Here is a 22810-nt window from a genome sequence, read left to right on the forward strand (position 1 = left end):
TTATTCTTCCCCTAAAGACCACCGCCACGGGCCGCCGACCGAACCACTGCCCCCCGCCCTCCCCTGAACCTCCCACCACCTCCGGTCTTCCGCCGCCCCCAGCCATCCTTTTAGCTAACCCCCCCCCCCCCACGTCGAGTTTTGCCTCCGGCGAGGCCCCACCATAGCCCGACGACAGCCCCCCACAACCACTGTCCCCACCCGAAAACCTAAGATAGATAATGGGGCAGCCCTCCAGCGAGCCCCTTCCTTCCCTCCGGCGAACTCCCAAAAATGGACTGACCCCAATTTTAAATTCAGTCGACTATCATTTAAGCTAATGTGGGGAAAACCATAAGCATTGCGAGTATAGTGGTGACCGTGCCATGGCGGTTCTAAAAGTGAAAACCGGACAAAGGCAACTTCACAACCAATGTTTGGTATCAACTAACAAGTAAGATTCTAAGTGATGGACAAGAAATCATAGTAAAGCAGTGGCGATCTATTTTCTTGCTGAGATAAATAACTTGAGCAGATAGGAAAGAGTACTGCCTCTGGTGTGGCACCGTGTAAGCATCTGCTGAGGCGTTGAGGGTGCTGCGGTAGCGATGGCTGTCGACCGCATGGAAGCGTATCTAGGAGGGCAAACGATGGCGGCGAGAGAAATATCCTGGCGCGGTGGACGAGACGGTCGTACGAGCGGCCTCAGCAAGGTGGAAGCTGATAACCCACAAGTATAGGGGATCGTTTGTAGCCTTCTTTGATAAATAAGAGTGTCGAACCCAACGAGGAGCTAAAGGATGAACAAATATTCCCTCAAGTTCTATCGACCACCGATACAACTCTACACACACTTTAACGTTAGCTATACCTAGAACAAGTATGAAACTATTTTGTAGGAGTGATGCTAGAACTACTTTTCAAGAATAAAACTAGAAGTACTTTGCAAGATAATAAAAGTTAGGTGTTTAGTAAAAGGTTTTGTGTCAACAAGAAAGTTATTTGTCGCTAGGCAATTGATAACAAGTACCTGTAATCATTCTTGCAATTTTATATGAGGGAGAGGCATGAGCTAACATACTTTCTCTACTTGGATCATATGCACTTATGATTGGAACTCTAGCAAGCATCCGCAACTACTAAAGATCATTAAGGTCGTGAAACCCAACCATAGCATTAAGTATCAAGTCCTCTTTACTCCCATACGTCATACCCCACTTACTCGGGTTTAAGATTCTATCACTCTCGCAACCCACCATAAGCAAACCATGACCATATTGCAACACCCTGCAACAGGGGCCCCTCACGTTTGCGTGAGAATGGAGGGCACCGTAGGACAGCACCATAAATAAAATATACAATCATACCAACCAAGATCATGATTAACCCATAGGACAAAATGGATCTACTCAAACATCACAGGATAACCATAGATCATTGGGAAATAATATATGGAGTTGAGCACCATGTTTAAGTAGAGATTACAGCGGAGAGAAGGGGTGTTACACCGCTGCATAGAGGGGGAGAAAGTTCGTGATGACGGTAGCAAGATTGTTGATGTAGATTGCCATCACGATCCTAGCCCCGACGACACTCCGGAGCCACCGGGAGAGAGGGGGAGAGAGGCCCCCTCCTTATTCTTCTTCCTTGACCTCCCCCTAGATGGGAGGAGGGTTCCCTCTTTGGTCCATGGCCTCCATGGCGGTGGAGAGGCGGGAGCTCCGAAAACCGTTTCTTATATTCCCGGAGATCCGTAACTCCGATTGCGCTGAGATTTTAACACGGTTTTTTTTCCGAATATAAGCTTCTTTGCGCCCGAAGTAGAGCTCCAACCGACGTACGAGGTGAGCACAACCCACCACCACGCGCCTGGCTCAGGGGTGGTGCGCTGATGTCTTGTGCCCTGTGTGGGCCTCCGTTTGCGGTGATTCCAACACCCAAAAATCACATATATTCCAAAATAATTTTCCATGAAATTTTATTGCATTTGGACTTCGTTTGATATGGATTTTCTGCAATATAAAAAACATGCAAAAAAAACAGGAACTGGCACTGGGTACTGAATCAATAGGTTAGTCCAATAAATCATGTAAAAAGTTGCCAAAAATATGTGAAAGTTGTATAATATTGGCATTAAACAATCAAAAATTATAGATACGACGGAGACGTATCAGCATCCCCAAGTTTAATTCCTGCTCGTCCTCGAGTAGGTAAATGATAAAATAGATATTTTTTTATGTGGAATGCTACCTAGCATAAACTTGATCATATATCTAATAGTCTATAATTTGACATAAAGACATCAATACTCAGGCATCCCAACAAACAATCATATCTTTCAAAATATCAACGCTAAAGAAAGCTATCCCTAAAAAATCATACAGTCTTGTCATGCTCTGTCTTCTTAACACAAAGTATTTATCATGCACAACCCCGATGACAAGCTGAGCAATTGGTTCATACTTTTTAACGCGCTTCAGCTTTTTCAACCCTCATGCAATACATGAGCTTAAGCCATGGATATAGCACTACGGGTGGAATAGAGTATATATGATGATAGGGGTAAATATAAAGAAGACAAAAAAGTAAGAAAGTCTCACACCGACGCGGCTAACTAACGGGCTATGGAGATGCACATCAATTGATATCAACGTGAGGAGTAGGGATTGCCATGCAACGAATGCACTAAGATCTATAAGTGTATGAAAGCTCAATATGAAAACTAAGTGGTGTGCATCTAATCCTATAATGAAAAATTCCCACTAGTACATGAAAGTGACAACATAGGAGACTCTCCATACAAAAACATGGTGCTACTTTGAAGCACAAGTGTGGTAAAGGATACTAACAATGCCCTTCTCTCTTTGTTTTTTTATTTATTTTTCTTTCTTTTTTCCTTTTTCCCTTTCCTTTTCTTTTTTTCTTTTCTTTTTCTCTCGTTGTCTGGAGTCTCATCCCGACTTGTGGGGGAATCATAGTCTCCATCATCCTTTCCTCACTGGGGCACTACTCTAAAAATGAATAATGATGATCATCACACTTCTATTTACTTATAACTCAAAAGAAATAAAAATTACAACTCGATACCTATGACAAAGTATGACTCTATATGAATTCCTCTGGCATGTACCAAGATGTGCAATGATCTAGCGTAACATGTATGAAAAATGATGAACGGTGGCTGAGCCACAACTACTATATCAGCTATATGATCATGCAAAGCAATATGACAATGAATGCTCAAGTCATCAAACGGAAGCGGTGGAAGTTGCATGGCAATATATCTCAGAATGGCCATGGAAAAGCCATAATAGGTAGGTATGGTGGCTGTTTTGAGGAAGATATAATAAGGCTCATGTGTGATAGAGCGTATCATATCACGGGGTTTGGATGCACCTGCAAAGTTTGTACCACGTCTCTATGTGAGAAAGGGCAATGCACGGTACCGTTGAGGCTAGCAAATTGCGGAAAGGTAAGAGCGCGTATAATCCATGGACTCACATTAGTCATAAAGAACTCATATACTTATTGCAATATTTTATTAGACCTCGAAGCAAAGTACTACTACACATGCCCTCGAGGGATAGATTGGTAGGAAAAGACCATCGCTCGTCCCCGAACGTCACTCATAAGGAAGACAAACAATAATAAATCATGCTCCAACTTCATAGCATAACGAGAGACTATACGTGCATGCTTCGGGAATCACAGACCTTAACACCAATATTCTTACTAACCACAACCGTTTACTAGTACCTCCCACATATTCCATCTCTATATCGCAAAACTATTGCAAGGAATCAAACATATCATATTCAGTGATCCATAAGTTTTATGTAGGATTTCATGACTAACCATGCAATTGACCAATTTCTGTTGACTCTCTAAATAGATTTAAGAGAAGCATGAGAGTTTAATTCTTTCCACAAAAGACCATGCTCTAACAAATATAAGTGAAGCAAAAGAGCATTCTACAAACAATGGTTTTCTATGTGAAGAGAAACAGGCAATCCAAACTTCAAATGATATAAGTGAAGCACATGAAGCATTCTATAAAGCCATACTCAAAAGATATAAGTGAAGTGCAATTAGAATTCTATAAATAAACCATGGACTATCTCATACCATCATGGTGCGTAAAATAAAATTGAAAACTAAATGCAAAAGACACTCCAAGATTTGCAAATATCACATGAACGAAACGAATCCGAAAACCTACCAATACTTGTTGATGAAAGATGGGATGCCTTCCGGGGCATCCCCAAGCTTAGACGCTTGAGTCTCCTTGAATATTTAAATGGGGTGCCTTGGGAATCCCCAAGCTTGAGCTCCTGCCTCTCCTCCTTCTCCTCACATCGAGACCTCCTCGATCTTCGAACACTTCATCCACACAAAACTTAACCGAACTTTTAGTGGCAGGGTTAGTGAATATGGCAATGAAATCCCATCATGTACTGCTGTAACATTATTTTATAATTATAAACAAACATTACCCACTGTATGCTGTCACAATTCTATGGCCCCAAGTCAAGGAGGCTTCAAAAAGAATTCAAACATACACAAATAATGAAGCTATAACAGCAATCTGTGAAAACAGGACAGTCTGTAAAGATTCGAACATCCACCATACTTCTGTAACTCTAAAAATTATGAAACAATTAGGAAAAATAAACAATTTGTATATAAAGACAGTGCAAAAAGTTTCAGAACCGTTTGACGTTTCAATAAGAAATGTAAAATCTCGCACTACAGCCAAAGTTTCTGTTTTGCACCGCACAAACCAACAAGCAATTTAAACATCCTAAAGGCAAATCTTGGCACATTATTTTTATAATACAATGGAATTGTACAAGGGGATAATTATTTATTTAAAAAATCTGCAATTAAGATTCACAAAGTTTCCATGAGCATGAACAAAGTTCAAGGACGTCCCCCACTTTCACAATGCTCGTCTCTCTCACTTTCGCTTTTCTTTTTGTGAAGTTTTGTGTTCCCCTCTATATTTGTTTGTTTTTAAACTATGTAAAAGCACTCAACAGAAATAAATGACTCTCTAAAACTTCCGGGTTGTCTCCCTGGCAGCGCTTTCTTTAAAGCCATTAAGCTAGGCATAAAGTGCTCAAGTGATGGATCCACCCGGATCCCAAGGTATATCAAAGCCAATTTGAATCAACAATGATTTAGCATTTAGTAGTGAGCACAAAGCAACATATATCAAGCAATTACGAAGTCTAACTCTCTTCCTATGCATCAGCATGTCATACGAGAACAATTCATGAACATTAAGTAAAGGCCAATACATAGCATAAGCAATTTCTTGCAATTTTATCGTGTTGGAAACATAAAGAGGCAGAGATGTAGTTCCTCTCTCATAATAACTGCAAGTAGGAGCAGCAAGCACATGCATATTATATTCATCAAAATCATCATGTGCAACGGTAAAAGGCAATCCATCAATATAATCCTTAACAAGAGCAAACTTCTCCGATATAGTGTAGTTGGGAGAATTCAAAAAGATAATAGGACTATCATGTGTGGGTGCAATATCAACAATGTCATTCTTAATATAAGGAACTATAGCAAGTTCATCTCCATAAGCATAATTTAAATTGGCATCATGGCCATAAGCATAGCAATCAGCAAGTTCATCAAAAAGGGATATTTCAAAAGAATCAACGGGATCATAGCAATTATCATAGAATTCATCCTTCGGTAAGCACGAAGGGAAATTAAACAATATATGAGTTGGAGGGTTACTCTCATCAGAAGGTGGGCACGGGTAGCTAATCTGCTCTTCCACCTTTTGTTCTTCGCTCTCCTCATCATCTTTTTCATCCAATGAGCTCAAGGTTTCGTCAATTCCTTCTTCCATAGACTCCTGCAAAATATTAGTATCTTCTTGGACAGCGGAGGTTTTCTCAATAAATTCATCAATATCGGAATTGTATTTATAATTATCATAGCAATATTTAAGGATGGCAAAAAAATTTAGGTCTATAAACATCATCATCAAAAGCTTCATACTTTAAAAACAAAGATTCAATTTCATAAGCACCCTTAAAAGCAACAAATTCTTCTATTCGTTCCACATCATAATAATCATATATACCATTAGCATAAGAAGCTAAGGTTTCTTTATCATTAAATTTGCACGAAAAGGGAAGGTGTGGAGCATTCATCCTAGAGCAACAAGTAAAATCATATCTCAAGCATAAATCCCGAGCATACCAATGCAACATATAAATTTGATCCCATAAAAGTTTCCCTTTTGTGTCAACCGATAATCCCTAAAGTATTCACGTTGATCCAACATTACTCCCAATATCATGTTGAATGGGGTTTTCTCAGGATTATCAAAGTAGTGCATAATATCTTTCACATAACGAGCATCGATGGTTTTAGGAGGTTCCCCATCTCCATGAATAGCAAGTACCACTAATTTTTTGGTGTTTCGTGTTCCATATCCATAACTAAAGATAGAGAACAACTTAGAACAGGAAATAAAAACTACTTAGTTATAAAGCAAACAAGCACACATGAGAATATTCGCCCCACGCTATAACTCCCTGGCAACGGTGCCAAAAAAAGGTCTTGATAACCCACAAGTATAGGGGATCGTTCGTAGCCTTCTTTGATAGATAAGAGTGTCGAACCCAACGAGGAGCTAAAGGCAGAACAAATATTCCCTCAAGTTCTATCGACCACCGATACAACTCTACGCACACTTTAACGTTTGCTTTACCTAGAACAAGTTGAAACTATTTTGTAGGAGTGATGCTAGAACTACTTTGCAAGAATAAAACTAGAAGTACTTTGCAAGATAATAAAAGTTAGGTGTTTAGTAAAAGGGTTTGTGTCAACAAGAAAGTTATTTGTCCCTAGGCAATCGATAACAAGTACCGTTAATCATTCTTGCAATTTTATATGAGGGAGAGGCATGAGCTAACATACTTTCTCTACTTGGATCATATGCACTTATGATTGGAACTCTAGCAAGCATCTGCAACTACTAAAGATCATTAAGGTCGTGAAACCCAACCATAGCATTAAGTATCAAGTCCTCTTTACTCCCATATGTCATACCCCACTTACTCGGGTTTAAGCTTTTGTCACTCTCGCAACCCACCATAAGAAAACCATAAACATACCGCAACACCCTACAGCGGGGGGCCCTCACGTTTGCGCGAGAACGAAGGGCACCGTAGGACAGCACCATAAATAAAATATACAATCATACCAACCAAGATCACGATTAACCCATAGGACAAAACAGATCTACTCAAACATCATAGGATAACCATAGATCATTGGGAAATTATATATGGAGTTGAGCACCATGTTTAAGTAGAGATTACAGCGGAGAGAAGGGGTGTTACACCTCTGTATAGAGGGGGAGAAAGTTGGTGATGACAGTAGCAAGATTGTTGATGTAGATCGCTGTTACGATCCTAGCCACGGCGCCACCGGGAGAGAGGGTGAGAGAGCCCCCCTCCTTCTTCTTCTTCCTTGACCTCCCCCCTAGATGGGAGGAGGGTTCCCCCTCTGGTCCATGGCCTCCATGGTGGCAGAGGGGCAGGAGCCCCTCCGAGATTGGATCTCCCTCTCTGTTCTCTTCTGTTTCGCGTTCTCCAGATCTGGCCGAAAACCGCTTATTATATTCCCGGAGATCCGTAACTCCGATTGCGCTGAGATTTTAACACGATTTTTTTCCAGATATAAGCTTCCTTGCGCCCGAAGTAGAGCTCCAACCAACGTATGAGGTGAGCACAACCCACCATCACGCGCGTGGCTTGAGGGTGGTGCGCTGGTGTCTTGTGCCCTGTGTGGGCCTCCGTTTGCGGTGATTCCAACTCCCAAAAATCACATATATTCCAAAATAATTCTCCGTGAAATTTTATTGCATTTGGACTTCGTTTGATATGGATTTTCTGCGATACAAAAAACATGCAAACAACAGGAACTGGCACTGGGCACTGGAGCAATAGGTTAGTCCAATAAACCATATAAAAAGTTGCCAAAATATGTGAAAGTTGTATAATATTGGCATGAAACAATCAAAAATTATAGATACGACGGAGACGTATCAGACGACGACACGGATGAAGTCGGAGGATGCGATGCAAGGATCCTGGTCCGAAGCCGTGGATGAGAGAGGTCGATCTCTTGTAATGGACGACGACGTCGGGGTATCAGCTCCGGCATGGTGGAGGAGGATGGCGGTGGATGGGGTGGCGGACGGAGGAGACTTCGGTGGAGAGGGTGTTTTGGCACCAACGGAGTACGAATGGGGAAATGGAGGGAGAGAGGTAGGGGGAACCATGTCTTCAGGGTGCGCTTGTCTCAGATGCGAGGAAATTTGCAAACTTAGCCCCCATTTAAATTTCCTACATCACAGCAATATTAGTCGGTTGGGGATAGGACGGTAATCTCACATACACCGAATATTTGCCGACGGAGATTTCGGCCGAGGAGAGTTTGTTTTTGTGCCCACCGTGTATGAATCGAGGAGGGAGGTGAGAAGCGATTTTGGTAGAGGAGAAACTGTGTTTTGGCGCCTACCCTGTATGAATCCGGGGAGGTGAGAGGCGGAGGCGGTTATGTCACGTTTGAGTGAAATTACAAACCTACCCCTATCGAAACCAATAGAAATCGATCCGATAGGCTTCGCATGTCAAGGATAAGCAGTAATTTCCATCTCACGGATTTTGGTTTCGGGCGGTTATTGCGAGTTTCCCCGCTTCGCTCAAATTTTTGCAGAAAAAGAGTGCATGTTTACTATGCCAACTCAATTTGAATCCATTTTGTATTTTTTTCGGGCAGGATCCATTTTGTATTCGAATACAAATCTATATATATCATTTTTTATATATACTTTCAAAAGCACAACAAAGAATTCTGCTCCTTTATATATAAAATATGACTTACAAATGCAATGATCTCAAAATCATAGGGTTGAATTCAATTTTTTTAAACCAAGTTATGTTCAACTTTGAATTCAAAATTTTGAAACCAAATTATGATCACCTTAAATGTATGGATCGGTAATATCAATATATTAAATCACATACGCGCACGCAAATTCAAATTAGTATGCATGTTTGATAGATCAATTTTGGTTTGAGTATGAATTACATGTACCATCATCTAGAATTCAAATTTTTGAATCCCTTTTATGTTGACATCTTCTATACGCACAACTAAATATTTGGATCTTGTTTCATGCCCGTCTCTCTCTAGGTCTCTCTCGTGTGCTCCTTCATGTAGCTATCACTCTACTTTCTCCATCTCGCCCGCCCGCTCACTACATGCTTCTCCCTTTTTGCAAACATGGTCTCTCGCCGTCTCCCTCGAGAAGTGTCACACTCTCTCTATCTTCATAGATTACATGGTTTTCATTATCTCTCACGTCTCTATTGTTCTCTGGTATCACTATAGCTACCTAAGCTTTCTTTTTCACCGCCACACACGCACTCTCACTCGTCTTTCACTTTGCCTTTCTCTCCCGGGTTCTCTCGTGCACCCTATATCTTTCTATATACGACTCCTACCACTAAAATTATCTCGCCCGCACACACAACATTTCTTGGGGGTCTCCTTTCCGTCTTCATCTCTGTACCAAAACTAACATTATTCATTTTTTTACCAACCAGAGACAAACTCTCTCTCCTCCCCCTCTCTCTCTCACACACACAACTCCCGCTTTGGATCCCCGTACGGACTATCGTCTCTCTCTCTCTCTCTCACACACACAAAACTCTCGCTTTCGCACCCCCGGCTCGTATCTCTCTCACAAACATTGATAGACCGGCCTCTAGATAGGTTTATCCATCTACCGCACATTTTCGCTCCTTGTATCTATGTAGCTATTTCGTCCATTCTTGAGACACGCCCTCTCACGCACACTATCGCATCATTTTATGGTAATACCTCTCGCACTTCGTGTCTTCGCACACACACACTCTTTCCTCCTCCTCTCTCCCTCTTTATCTCACACACACATGGGCTTTTTGCAACAATCTCCCACTTCTCGAATCTTGAAACCTACCACATTCCTCCCATATCTCATCAAAGCCGAAGGAATATATTTTGAGTGAAACATAAGATATTTTTAGTGATATATGTATATCAAAATATATTTTTCTCTACTTCTACTCTTCATACTCTTATAAAAACCGAGTTGGTGATGATGGTGTACCTACCATCTGATACGTCTCCAATGTATCTATAATTTTTTATTGTTCCATGCTGTTATATTACCAACCTTGTATGTTTTATAATATTTTATAGTCATTTTATATTATTTTTTGGTACTAACCTATTGACATAGTGTCAAGTGCCAGTTGTTGTTTTCTGCATGTTTTTTACATCGCAGGAAATCAATACCAAACGGAGTCCAAACGCAGCGAAACTTTTTGGAGATTTTTTTTGGACCAGAAGACAACCAATGGGCCGAAGAAGCACCCGAGGGCTGCTCTGAGGGGAGCAGAACCCACCAGGGCACGCCTGGAGGCCCAGCCGCGCCCTGGTGGGTTGTGCCCACCTCGGGTGCCCCTTGGACCGCCTCTTTACTCTATAAATACCCCAATATTCCAGAAACCCTAGGGGAGTCAACGAAAATCAATTACAGTCGCCGTAGAGTCCAAAACCACCAGATCCAATCTAGACACTATCACGGAGGGGTTCACCACTTCAATTGGTGCCTCTCCGATGATGCGTGAGTAGTTCTTTGTAGACCTTCGGGTCCATAGTTAGTAGCTAGATGGCTTCCTCTCTCTCTCTTTTGATTATCAATACTATGGTCTCTTGGAGATCCATATGATGTAACTCTTTTTGCAGTGTGTTTGTTGGGATCCGATGAACTTTGTGTTTATGATCAGATCTATCTTTTTATATCCATGAAAGTTATTTGAGTTTCTTTGATCTCTTATATGCCTGATTGCTTATAGCCTCGTATTTCTTCTCCGATATTTGGGTTTTGTTTGGCCAACTTGATCTATTTATCTTGCAATGGGAAGAGGTGCTTTGTAGTGGGTTCGATCTTACGTTGCTTGATCCCAATGACAGAAGGGGAACCGACGCGTATGTATCGTTGCTACTAAGGATAAAATGATGGGGGTCTATTTCTACATAAATAGATCTTGTCTACATCACGTGATCGTTCTTATTGCATTACTCCGTTTCTCCATGAACTTAATACACTAGATGCATGCTGGATAGCGGTCGATGTATGGAGTAATAGTAGTAGATGCAGGCAAGAGTCGGTCTACTAATCTTGGACGTGATGCCTATATAATGTTCATTGCCTGGATATCGTTATGATTATTTAAAGTTCTATCAATTGCCCAACGGTAATTTGTTTTCCCACCGTTTGCTATTTTTCTCGAGAGAAGCCACTAGCGAAACCTACGGCCCCCGGGTCTCTTTCTCATATTATTTGTCTTTGCGATCTATTTTTCCTTTGCTTTTATTTTTCAAATCTATTAAACCAAAAATACAAAAATACCTTGCTGCAATTTATCCTTATTTATTTTATTTCGCCTTCGATCTATCAATCTACTACAATTTATTCACGTCTGTTTGCCAATTTCTGGCGCCGCTACCCGAAAAGGGCTTGACAACCCCTTTTACACGTCGGGTTGCGAGTAGTTGTTATTTGTGTGCAGGTGTTGTTTACGTTGTGTTGCTTGGTTCTCCTACTTTCGATAACATTGGTCTCATCACTGAGGGAAATACCTACCGTCGTTGTGCTGCATCATCCCTTCCTCTTTGGGGAAATACCGACGTAGCTTCAAGCTGCATCACCACCCTACAATATAGACCGTACGATCTATATTTGACGGATAGAAAGCAAACTATGGCAATTTTGCAAAAAGATACCCGCACCCCTCTCCACATTTGCAGATAAGGCATTCCCTCATTCATCTTCGTCTCCCACAAGATAAACAACTCCTATAAATGCATCTTATGTTCCGTGCAACGCATGGGCCTCTTGCTAGTAGTACGAAGAGAAGAGGCACACGCACACAATCTGTCTCTCGCTGTCTCGCACACATGAGAGTTACGTTAGGCACGGTAAACAAATAAACCCGTAGGTGCACGAATGCTCCACGCGCGGGTACCGAGTACGTGGTGGAGCGCACCTTTGTAGGAATAGTCAGCTCGCGTGATAATTTGTTCCGTAGGAGTTGATGGTCGGGGACGACAGGTGAACGACCTGGAGGCGGTGGTTCGCCAGTCGCCATTGATTGAGTTGCCATGTTTTAAATATCATTTTTTAGCGGGGTAAGAGTTCTGATTTTCAATGGCGCGTTATACTATTTTTTAGAACGATTGGAATGGAGCAAAAACGGAATTCATCACTACTACTACCTCCGCCCTAGTTTACTAGTCCCCATCATATTTTGGGTCAAAGTTTGTCCGCGAATTTTACTTGTAAAATGTTAATGCAAAGTGAGATTTTCTTATCTCTTATGTCTTATACTTATACTCTTATAAAAAGAAGAGTTGGTGATGATGGTGTGCCTGCCATCCTGCAATATAGGCCGTCCGATCTATATCTGACGGATAGGATGGAAACTACGACAATTTACCTGCACTCCTCTCCACATTTGCAGATAAGGCCTTCCCTCGTTCATCCTTTTCTCCCACAAGATAACTACTAATACAAATTCATCTTGCTGTTCCATGCAACACACGGTCATCTTGCTAGTACCCAAACAAAAAGGACCGGATGGAGTGATTGCTCTCACACGGACGCGACCTCTCACTGGCGCAGGCATTGAACCAGCGTGCCGGCCAAGAGGGCCCCACTTGCCGCATGCCAGGCTGAACACGCCTCCTCGCCGCATTCAACCGGCTTCAGACTGGCCCGTCTAGCTCCATTGAATCCGCGCATGTGCCGGGCTGCCGGCAACACGTCCTTCGGCGAGCCGTCCGCTTGGCTCCTCTCATCCGCCCGCTATTTAAAAGAGGCCAGACGCCTGGCAAGAACTGCACCACACCGCCGCTCCCCATATCCTCCTTGCACTATTTTCTCCACAACCTCCATAGCATCCGGTGAGCAGGAAGACGAGTTCTCCAGCATAAAAGATGGCTAGGTGCCCCAACGAGCCAGGCAACTCGCTGCCCCACCTCCCTCCCTGACCCAGGCCATCAGTACCATGGGCGAGGCTGCAGGCGGGCAAGCGGAGGAGCAAGTCGCCGCTCCAAGCTGGCCCCTGGTGTAACAACTCAACGCTGCAAGCCTGCTCGTAGAGGAGTGGCCAGTTGCTGCACGCCAGCACACGGGGGACCACGGCGTCCAGTGCACCATGGTTGGCCGCGCCATCCGACGCAAATGTTTATGGAAACGCGGCATGCTGGCGGAGGTGGCCAACATGTCTACGGCCACCACCGACACCGAGGAATAATAGACCATGGGTGCCGCCGCCGCTCCGAACCACGAATGTTACGACCACCGCGTCGGCGGCATAGACACCTGGTATGTTGCCCGGTTTGGCTCAAAACATGATGGACCCCACACTACTGCAGGATGGTCCAAGCACGGCAGTCGAATCAGAGACCCTTCAACAAAACTGTGTGCGATGCATCAATCACAAACGGTGATGTAATAAAACCATCAAAAAAGATGCAAAAGTTTTGCGATGGCGGTGACATCAAACACAGTCCATATTAGATTTGCGTGTGCGATGAGTGGCAAACGATTAATCTAGAAGAATTGTTTGCGATGATGCAGAACAGCAGAAACGGGCAGCCAGATGAGGGTGTGTGTGATATACGGCATACAGTTCACTAGGATGAACTATGTGTGATTAGGCAACACAATGGAAACGGTTCAACTGAACAAGATGTGTGTGATACGCGGCAAACAGGTCCGTAATCAGAAATGTGTGCGAAGACCAATAATAACAGAGACGATTACTGCTAATAAGCCATGTGATTTGCTCTGTCTACAGAAGAATAACATGTATATATATAATAGAAATAAACATCCAATTACATAAGTGACTATACAGATCATTCGCACACACCTCAATAAAACAATTGCATTCATTCTAACGTAGGAGAAACGATCGTCTAGTCATGTACTTCTTGCGACGCTCCCGCCATTGCTCTGTGGCTCGATCCCTCGTCTGGGGCAGGAAGAAGACACTTCCTCATGTCAACGATTCGCCTGTACATCTCGTAGCTTGTGTACGCGTACTTGGCCGCATACTTGATGTGTTGTTCATCCAGTCTCTCATGCCAGACACTATGCATGGCGTTCTTGTCCTTCTTGCTCTCATCCTTCATCTTCATGTAGTAGGGGTCGATGATGCCAAGGCGAGGTTAACTAGGGAGTTCAGTTTGTTGTTGTCCCTGCCCCAGACCTTGTAGTGGCCTTGGATGTTGACAAGATTCGGGCATTTCAAGCCCGAAACCTTGAGCGCTTTTAGATCGTTGGTGGTGTCCACCATAGCGAAATTGTAGTCGGAGCTCTTGATAAACCTGGAGAAACGCTCGCAAGGCCTTGTGGCCAGGTGGTAGTGGTAGACGAGGACGTCATGTCGCACGCACAACTGGGCAACGACAACCTTCTGATCGTGCCCGGCACGACCGATGGTGTACACGAGGTCGAAGCCGAGCACTTGGTACTTGTCCTCGGCAAGGAACTGCTCCATAGTTTGGATGGAGCTCTCCACCGAGACTGGATCATTCGTGTACACCACCCAGAGGGCCTTCCCCCTCACGTGGGTGTCCACTACGTGATGCGTGGTGAACTGCCCACCGTTGTTGTCGTCGGCCTCTGGGAGCGCCATTGGAGCCACGGGGAGCGCCATTGGAACCGCTGGATTTCCTCACTCTATGTGTCGTTGTGGGTGTGCTTACTGTGTCGTGTGACGCGAGAGATGAAAGGTAAATGGCCGCAGGAATAAATGGGGGCCGGGCGGCCTGGATTCTCGGCTCGTCCGCATGGCAGTTTTTGCAGCGGGTAGCTGCATCGTCGCGCCGTGCCCGGCGCAACCGCATGCACACGAACGTGCGTGATCATGCGCCGGCCCCAAACACTGGCAGCGCGCGTGGAGGGATGAGGGCAGAGCACCCGGAGGGACGCGAGAGCAGAGCGCGTGCGGCGGGACGCGAGCAGAGCGCGCCGCGGCCGCCTCAACCGCAAGCAACCACACGCATAGAGCACTTGAACACGCAGGAAATGGTGGCCTACAAGCCGGCCGAGAGTTGCGTCGCTGCATAGAGAGTGGCCGTGTGCTACTACCTCCGTCTTGGTCCTAAATTTAACCAACAAATGTTAATGCATGTTATAAAAATTATATAATTGGAAACTATGTTCAAATACGAATCCAACTATATAATATTTGGCGACATGCATTTGTATTTTATTAGTTAAATCCTACTTATAAACCAGGACGGAGGTATAGTAGGTAATTAAATTGCAAACGTTTTTTTATTAACCGTATGTGTACGTGGCCTTTCGTCCTCCTCTCGCACGTCTTGTCATCCCGCTGCCGCAGTCGGCTTACAGCGCAAGCTTGCGCAGCGCGCGCGCCCGGGGGGGGGTTTCTTTTGGCCAAACGGTGGCTCAAAGTGGCGCCAATGAATCGTCGGTGAGCCCGTTCCCGTGCAACCTCGCAGGTTCCCGCGCAAGCTTCCCGCTCGACTCGGTGAAATCCCCCAAAATCCCAATGCTTACCGGCCTGCTATATAAACCCACATGGCCGACGAGTCCTACATCGCATTTCCCCTCCCTCCCTGTAGCTTATCTCGTCTGCTTCTCCCACCATCGCCAATGCACCGGTCCATCGTCGTCGCTCAGCCACTCCACCGTCATCAGAGGACAGCTCCAGCTAGGAGGCTACAGCGCGGCGGCGGCGCAGTCCCCGGCGTAGTGTAGTGCGCATGGGGTACCTGTTGGGTGTGCGCGGAACACCCACCACATGCTCCGCCGCCGCTGCCCGTCGGCAGCTGTTGCCGACCGCCGTTGCCGCCACACCACCGTCGAAAGCCAGGGCCATCGCCCACTCCACCACCACGGCTCGAAGGCGGGAGGTGGCCGTCGTGGCCGCTACCCCAGTGTCGGCCACCGTGGCCATCACCTGCTCTGCCACCGCGGCCCGAAGGCAAGAGGTGGTGGTCGTGGTCGTGGCCGCCACCCCATCGTCGGCCGCCGTGGCCGCCAGCCCACCGTCGACCACCGGGGTCATCACCCGCTCCGCCACCGCCGCCTTAAGGCGGGAGGCGGAGGTGGAGGCCCGCACGTGCGTCAGCGACCTTGCGCGCTACACCGAGTTCCTACGGGAGGAGGAGGAGGAGCACCTCGTCGAGCATGTAAAGAGCCTTACCGCCACCGTGGCCGCGGCACACGCCCCCTCAAAGGCGAGGAATCAGGAGATCTACGAGGACAACCACCGCTTCAAGAGGGATCGTCTGGAGCGGTAGAGGGTGTTCGGGGTGAGCGTCGCTGAAGGTGCTGCAGCGGCAGGCACTGTATTGAAGTTGTCCAGCTCGTCGGTAGGCTCCTCCTCCTCTGCCTCTTACTGAGATCGCTCGGCAGAGGAGAGGCTGCCGGAAGTAGTACAAAGCCCCTCTTTAGTAGTAGTAGTAGTAGTAGTAGTAGTGCTACTATTTAGGGGCTATTTTGTTCAGTTCATCTGACTATAGATGTGGTGGAACTATACAATGTACTTAAAATTAGCTAGTATATATAGTTGAACTAGCTATTTCAGTACGTGGTTGAAAACAATTGGGGAAAAGTTTGGTCGGTTCAGCTGTCAAGTTGAAATGTTTGTATAAAGAACGACTGCTTAATCTATGAATGAAATCTATGATTAATTATTGAATTTTAGTTGCAAAAATTAGATAGTGCTAGTGATTTTTAGCTGCATATTCGGACAAATCACAGTGTTACAAGGTTGACAAATGGCAATGTTACTAGATCAACAAAAGTCAATCTTTCCAGTTTGAAAAATGGCAACATACCCAATATGATAGATGCAAATCTTACCAAATTGTTTGTACGTGGTTGCACACGGGTCATCCAAAACAACCGTTTGCGTTGAAGGGATGCACAAATCCTGCGCTGTGAATTTTCCCTTGACTTAAGGGGGTAGACCATAGCTCTCACTTTGCATACGGGTGTTCTATCTAAAACATTTGCGATCAAGAGCTGTACAAATCCTGCTCGGCACATTTTCCCTTGGCTTCCTAGGGAATCTGTCGGTTTGCATACGGGTGTTCTAACTAAAACGTTTGTGATGAGTGTTTAAATTTAAAAACCATTGACGTTTTCTTCAAAAGAAAATCGTTTGATAAGTCTGTACATTAAGAGAAAAAATGCAAGTTCGTTCAAACCATATCTTTCATTCAGTCACACTACGAATTTATGTTCATATGATCGAGATACAGTATTAAACCCCAAAAAACTATTTCCGGTGGAGGCGGAGGCGGCTTGTCGCGCCATCGTTGTCGTTGTCATCCTCTGGGACACCGTTGTTGAAGTCTTGAACGCAGCACATAATGTTCTTCACTTGTAAATCAAACATCATGTTGTCGCGCGATCGACGGGCGGGGCGTGGGAGGAAGGCAACTGGCAGAGCTGAGAGGTAGCGATCGACGGCGGCGCCCCGTGCTGCTGAGGGGACGCGTGCACGGGCACAGGCGTGGCGGGTGCATCCAAACGCACGGGGACCGGCGCCACGGTGGGTGGAGGGGCGCGCATGGGCATGAGCATGGGCGCTAGCGCTGGCATGTACACGAGCTCGCGCGGGTCCGCGGAGACCTCGCTGACGCCCGCGGCTTCCAGCTCTGCGATAGTGCTTGGTTACTAGCCCGTCAATGCTAACGGGATGGTCGCTGGCGCGGGGATAGGAGCTAGGACGGGAGCGGGGGCAGCAACCGCCGCATCCAGCTTGTTCAGGGCCATGTCCATGAGGCACCATTCCTCCTTATTTTATATCTCCTCTGGCTTGGAGTCGACTTCACCAAACTTGAAGACTAGTGGCAGATGATCCTTCTGCGCCATGGCGTTGGTGGAGATCTGCGGGAGGGAGGGGAATGGGAGGCGAATAGTAAGGTCGCCCATATTAAACAGCGGCTCGGGCGCCATTAATGGAGAGGAAGGCGGGCGGCCATGGAAGTCAAAGGGCTCGCTTCCTAGTGAGCCTGCGCAGCGTATAGCTCGCACGCTTCCCGGTGAGCCTGCGCATTGGAGGACAGCTTGCACGCCTCTCGGTCAGCCTACGCACCGGACTGCGCTCGCACGCCTCCCGTTTAGTCAAGCAGCTGTCCGCACGGCACCTCCTATAGCCATTAAAACCAAGACATGTGGCGAACGTGAATGGTTAACAGAACGCACACAATTTGAATTATCCAAATGTTTGAGATATTAAAGTGGAAGCTATTTTTTCAAAATGCCTTTGTTGGCTGTTATTCGGGTGCGCCTTCTCTCAAAGACACGAAAAATACCACAGCATGTCGAGTGCTATTCCATGGTAGCATGCCAAGTTTCATGAATTTCAGACGAGTTTTGAATTTACTAGAATTTAAAAACAAAGTATCTCAACATTTTGCTGGCAATCAACAGTGCCCTAGTGTTTGGCATTCATTCCCATTTCTTGCATGGGACCTAAGCATGCACCCAAGGACATAGATTTGATTTTTCAACCAATTTATATGCACTGGAGCATGTGCATGTAGTTCAAATTTGAATTATGCACATAAAATGCCTAGAAAACCCAGTTAATGTATAAAAATGTCCAAACGAACCCCAAAAATTCCAAAATTTAATACAACACTCCTATTGTTCTATGTTGACACTAGAAATTTTTTGAAAGCAATAAGAGGCAACCGATATCGTTTCGTCCCCAAAGGTGGCACGTTCCCTACCAAAACCATCAGGCTTGTTGTGAGAAGCTCTAGTTTGTGAGGAGCTTATACCCAAACCTGCCCCAAATGGGACAAAAATTTTACCATGACATGTTGACGCCGCTCCATGATAGCATGCCAAGTTTCATGAATTTCGAATGAGCTTTGGATTTACTAGAATTTAAAAACCAGGCATCTCAATGTTTCCGGACGAGTGACAGTGGCAGGGTGTTTGGCATTCATTCCCATTTCTTGCATGGGACCTAAGCACGCAACCAAGGACACAGATTTGAATTTTCAACCAATTTATATGCATTAGAGCATGTGCATGTAGTTCAAATTTGAATTATGCACATAAATGCATTGAAAACTCAGTTAATGTATAAAAATGTCCAAACGAGCCCCGAAAAATTCCAAAACTTAACACAACACTCCTGTTGTTCTATGTTGACACTAGAGAAAAAATTCAAATCAAGAAGAGGCAACGTATATCGTTTCGTCCAGAAAGGTGAAATGTTCCCTACCGAAACCATCAGGCTTGTTGTGAGAAGCTCTAGTTTGTGAGGAGCTTATACCCAAACCTGCCCCAAATGGGACAAAAAATTTACCATGGCATGTTGATGCCGCTCCATGATAGCATGCCAAGTTTCATGAATTTCAGACGAGTTTTGGATCTACTAGAATTTAAAACCCAGGCATCTCAATGTTTGCGGACGAGTGACGGTGGCAGGGTGTTTGACATTCATTCCCATTTCTTGCATGGGACCTAAGCATGCAACCAAGGACACAGATTTGAATTTTCAACCAATTTATATGCATTAGAGCATGTGCATGTAGTTCAAATTTGAATTATGCTCATAAATGCATAAAAAACTCAATTAATGTATAAAAATGTCCAAACGAGCCCCAAAAAATTCCTAAAATTAACACAACACCCATGTTGTTCTATGTAGACACTAGGAAAAAATTGAATCAAGAAGAGACAACGGAATCGTTTCGTCCAGAAAGGTGAAACGTTCCCTACCATAGTCAGGAGGCTTGTTGTGAGAAGCTCTGGTTTGTGAGAAGCTTATATACCCCAACCTGCCCCAAATGGGATAATATTTTTACCACTGCATGTTGATGCCATTCCATGCTAGCATGTCAAGTTTCATAAATTTCGGACGCATTTTCAGTTTACTAGAATTTAGAAACCATCTATCTCAATGTTAGCAGCCGAGCGACGGTGGCAAGGTGTTTGACATTCATTATCATTTCTTGCATGGGACTTGAGCATGTAACCAAGGACACACATTCCAATTTTGAACCAATTAATATGCACATGAATGCATAGAAAATCAGTTAATGTATAAAAATGTCCAAGTGAACCCCGAAAAATGACAAAAATTGACACAACACTCTTGTTGTTCTATGTTGACACGAGAAAAATTTTGAAAGTAAGAAGAGGCAACAGATATCGTTTCGTCCCCCAAGGTGGCACGTTCCCTACCGAAACCATCAGGCTTGTTGTGAGAGAAGCTCTGGTTTGCGAGAAGCTCATACCCAAACCTGCCCCAAATGGGGACAATATTCTTACCACGACATGTTGATGCCGTTCCGTGATATCATGTCAAGTTACATGAATTTTGGACGAGTTTTCGATTTACTAGAATTTTAAAACCATGTATTTCAATGTTAGCGGCCGAGCGACAGTGTCAAGGTGTTTGACATTCATTCTCATTTCTTGCATGTGACCGAGGCTTGCAACCAAGGACAAACATTTGATTTTGCAACATGTTTTTATGGACTGGAGAATGTGCATGTAGTTCAATTTTGAATTATGCACATAAATACATAGAAAACTCAGTTAGCATATAAAAATGTCCAAACGATCCCCGAAAAACTCCAAAATTTAACACGACACTCCTGTTGTTCTATGTTGACACCAGGCAAAAAATTGAAAGGAAGAAGAGGCGACGAATATCGTTTTGTCCACAAAGGTGACACGTTTCCCTAACGGAACCATGAGGCTTCTTTTGGGAAGCTATGGTTTTTTAGAAGCTTATACCATAACCTGCCCCAAATGGGACAATATTTTTTACCCAGCATGTTGATGCCATTCCATGATAGCATGCCAACGTTTGCCGGAGAGCCACGGTGCCGTGGTGTTCGAAATTCATCCCCATATCTTGCATGAGACATAAGCATAAACCCATGGACACATATATGATTTTACAACCCATGTTGGTGCACCGGTGCATGTGCATGTAGTTTAATTTTGAATTGTGCACCTGAAATGGCTAGAAAACCAATTTAATGTATAAAATGTCCAAACAAACCCTGAATAATCCAATTCTTTTATGACACACATATAGTTGCATGTTCACTGCAGATAAAAGTTCTAGCAATTCAAACACCGTCCATTGCCGCCGTGACCCCATTATGTAATTCAAATGAAGATTAAAATTCAAGTAGATCCCACACAGTTTGTTATCACCAACCGTGTGAGATGCAGTACAAAATATCCTGGAGCACCGTCAGTGTATAGTACGCCTATGGCTTACGCGAGAAGGTGTGTCGGCTACAGTCCACAGCCGACGTGTCAAGCACACTAGCTCGCTCCCCAAATATCATTTCACTCATCAATCGTCGCCGGTGAAACTTCGGCGGCCCACTCCGCCGAGAGCGCGGCCGCAGCCGCCATGCACGTGCTAACAAGGTGCATGAGCGCGGCCGCAATCTGCGACCGGGCGGCCAACGCAGCCCAAACGGCTGCTGTTGCTTCTCAACAACATCTGCCTCGGGGATAGCAACTGGCGAGAGCAGCACAACAGTTGTCCGTTCCGTAGTAGCGACCTTAGCCCTGATGGAGGCCGCCCATGACCATGTCGAGGCTGCCCATGCCCAGCTCTTGGCGGTCACCGCAAAAATCGAACGAAGCTTCTCCGACAACGGTCGGCAACCCACGGTCGAAGAGTTGGCAATCGCCGAGAGTGTTCGAGCGGCCGTCCGTTCCTCCGTCGCATACCTTGCCATGACGGAGCCCGTCCAAGCCCAGATCGCGGCTGCCCACGCCCAGCTCGTGGCGGCCTTTTCCAAAGAGATGGCGGACGCGGATGGCGAGAGGCTTGTCGAGTATGGTGCGATGGATGCCATGGAGCCCCTTCCGAGCAGACCATTGGGCGCGAGCTAGACATAGAGGAGGCGGCGGAGATCGACGAGCACCAGCCGTAGTAGTACTCTTTGTTTTGTTTAATTAAGAGCATCATTATTTAATTTGTTAGAGTAATGTTTAGGTCAGCTAGCTCTGTTTAATTGTTGAACTTGCTCGATTAAGAAGTGTGGGTGTGCTGTAGTCTCCTTTGTATACCCAAATTATGCAATGACGTGGATGACCACTGTAACCAGGGAAATTCGAACCAAAATTTTTGACATTCAAACTTATCACACACGGGTTAAGCTATCCGAACCGTTTGTGATGTTCACATATCGTACACAGTTCTGAATAAGAGACCGTGTCTGATGACACTTTGCACGCCAGTTTTTTCGCTGAACCGATTCAAAATTTTTGGCTTCCGCGGAAATATCTACCTCCCCGCCCCCTCCCCCTTACCAAAATCCACATTTCCCCTGTTTCCGCCTTCCTTTCCAAGTTGAAACCTTCACTCCTTGCTTGCAGCACCGCCTCCTCGCCGGTGACCCTCCTTCACGCTGCTCGGCCTCGTCTATCCAGGCAGGTAATCCACACCCGACCCCCATCCTCCTCCTCCTTCCACATCCCACATGCCCCAACCGCCGGCGCGACACCTTCAGCCCAAATCACCGACCCCTCCACCAAATAAGTGCCGCCCTAAGCTATGGTGCACGCAGTATAGCTAGGAGCTCAAGGAGCATTTGGCAACGGAGAAGCAAATCGCGGTCGCACGCGCAGATGAGGTCGTGATGGCTGCCATTCGTGCCGACCCCCAGATCTTGGAGGAGCACCTTGTCATTT

This window comes from Aegilops tauschii, chromosome 7, assembly GCF_002575655.3.
Source record: "Aegilops tauschii subsp. strangulata cultivar AL8/78 chromosome 7, Aet v6.0, whole genome shotgun sequence".
Taxonomy (NCBI): domain Eukaryota; kingdom Viridiplantae; phylum Streptophyta; class Magnoliopsida; order Poales; family Poaceae; genus Aegilops; species Aegilops tauschii.